The sequence below is a fragment of the Arachis duranensis genome, chromosome 1 (genome assembly GCF_000817695.3).
Source record: "Arachis duranensis cultivar V14167 chromosome 1, aradu.V14167.gnm2.J7QH, whole genome shotgun sequence".
Classification (NCBI taxonomy): Eukaryota; Viridiplantae; Streptophyta; class Magnoliopsida; order Fabales; family Fabaceae; genus Arachis; species Arachis duranensis.
In genome coordinates this window covers 59,519,680-59,521,990 of record NC_029772.3, presented here as the reverse complement: position 1 = coordinate 59,521,990, position 2,311 = coordinate 59,519,680, and positions in this window count along the sequence as shown.

The following is a 2,311-nucleotide window of genomic DNA, read 5'->3' as shown; positions in this document are numbered from 1 at the left end:
GCTCCTTCTCCACCTTTGCCAACTTCACCTCCAACTCCTCCTTCAGACCCTTGATACGATCAAATTCTGACTTGGCCTCCTCCATGAAGGACTTTGTGGCATGAATCGGAATCCCCTAAACTGTTCAGAAAATAGCCACACCCATATGAGCCATCTTCACACTACTTTTGGTGATAAAATCCAAATGCTAAAGAAGAGACACATCGTCCATGGAAAGCCCACCATAGGGGGCAATTTGCTGGTCAACAAACTCGATAGCATCAAAGTCCGGGGCATCCAGGTTAAAAGGCTTAGATGTTTTTTGCTTTTTCAAGGGAGGGACACCAGAAACAACGGCAGAAGTCTGTGGAGGATCGACCTAATGAAACCGAGGAGTAGGAATTACTTTCCTCGGCCCGAGAGCACTCGGCACAGGAGGCTTAAATGGGACCTGAGAAGATCCCTCTCCGGTCACTTTGGCCGAGATGTTCAGAGCAGCAGTTGCCTTCTTTGCCCTTTTAAAGGCCTTCATAGAGTCGTTGTTCTTAGACATCTCTGCAAATACAGAAATAGCCACAGCAAAGAGTTATGGTCACAACAAAGGGAAGAAAAATTTAAGAAATAAGTATAAGAGACAAGACAGACAAGTACCCAAAACAGTCCAAACCAAGGACGGGTCATTCAAAAACCTTTTTGTATCAAGATGGGGTGGTTTCCCCCACAGATCCTCAAGAATAACAACAAAAGCACGCTCGACATCATCAAGCATCTCCCAGGTATAACGGAACACTCTCACATCCCTCTGCCACTCCAAAGGAAAAGAAGGCTCATCATTTTCATCAAGGAAAAAGGGGCGGTCCCCCTCAACAGCTCGAACTTTAAAGAAGTAATTCTTGAAGTCCTTAAAGGACTTATCATACATCGCAAAAACTTTATGGCCCTGGGTGGACCTGAAAGAAACCCAAGAAGCTTTCTTTTTTGAAGAACCGCCAGGCTTGGCGGAAACAAACAAGTAAAGGAAAAGAATCTGAGAAGGTCTTACATCTAACTCTCTACAAAGAAGCTGAAAAATTTTAATAAAACCCCAGGAATTTGGATGAAGCTGGGATGGGGCAATGTTACAAGACCACAACAAGTCGGTCTCAAAAGCAGTAAAGGGAAAGGTAACGTTTAATTGACTGAAAAAGTATTCATAGGTGTAAAAAAAGGGACGCTCCCCCTCGACGGAAGTCGGAAAACAAACTCTCTCATCGGCCTCAGGAGCAACAAGCTCATAATCCCCCTCACGGGTGCTGTTACCACAAATCCTATGGCGCTTCCTCAGCTCTGTGCAAAATTTGGCATCCACAACAGAAACACACAACAAGACAAGGGAGTCCAGCCAATCGAACATGCCCTCAGGAACTCTGGAAGACATCTCTACAATGTTATTGCGAGAAGACATGAGGCCAACTAATCCTACAAGTAAGAAAAGAAGATGGGGTTACTAAAAACATCTCGGACAAGGGAGAAAACAACTCAATACGATACAGGTAAAACAAAACAGAAAAGGAAAAACCCCAAGACTCAAACCAAAAGCCTTGGGGCATCATTTGGAGGCAATAATCAAGCAAGGTTTCTAGAAAAATCTACAGCTCCCATTCCAGCATTTCTCAAAAAGACTTCAAATAAGCAAGCATTTTCAGAAGCATAAGTCATCACAATTTACCAAGCAAAAAGCATTTCCAAACGTCAAAAATGCGCCAAGTAGAAATCGTTAAAAGTACAAACTTTCTCAAAATCAGAAACAAAAAGCAATCAAGCAAAGCGAGGAACAGATGCAGATTCTCTACCAGAAGCAACAACAAAACCCTAGAAAGCCTCGACGGAAATAGAGCGCACAAAAGAAAGCCAAGGAAAACACATTTACAGTGACAAAACAAACACAAGATCACGAAAAGGCTCAAACTTTCAAACATGCAAAATCAAAGCTTCACCAAAAAACTAAAATTGAAGCCGTAAAAGAAGCAAGAAAGTTAGTACCAACCTGAAAAAAGCAACAGGCGTCAAAGGAAGTTGAAGAGGGAAGGCGAAATCTGAAATTGCTCTCTCAAAGTAAAAGAGAATACACGAGCAAAAGCAACGTCGCGGGGCTGAAATGCGGAACTGCAAAACTCCAGGCAGAGGCTTCAGAAAAAATGCCGCAACACAAAAGAAAAGTTGAAAGCGAGAGAATGAAGGAAGAAATGTGAAGAAGTTATGAAAAGGGCGAAGGAGAGAAACCGTTTCTGAGTTTTCAAAATCAAAATAAAAGATCCAAAAAGGAAACGGGGCAATTAATGTTAAAATTAAT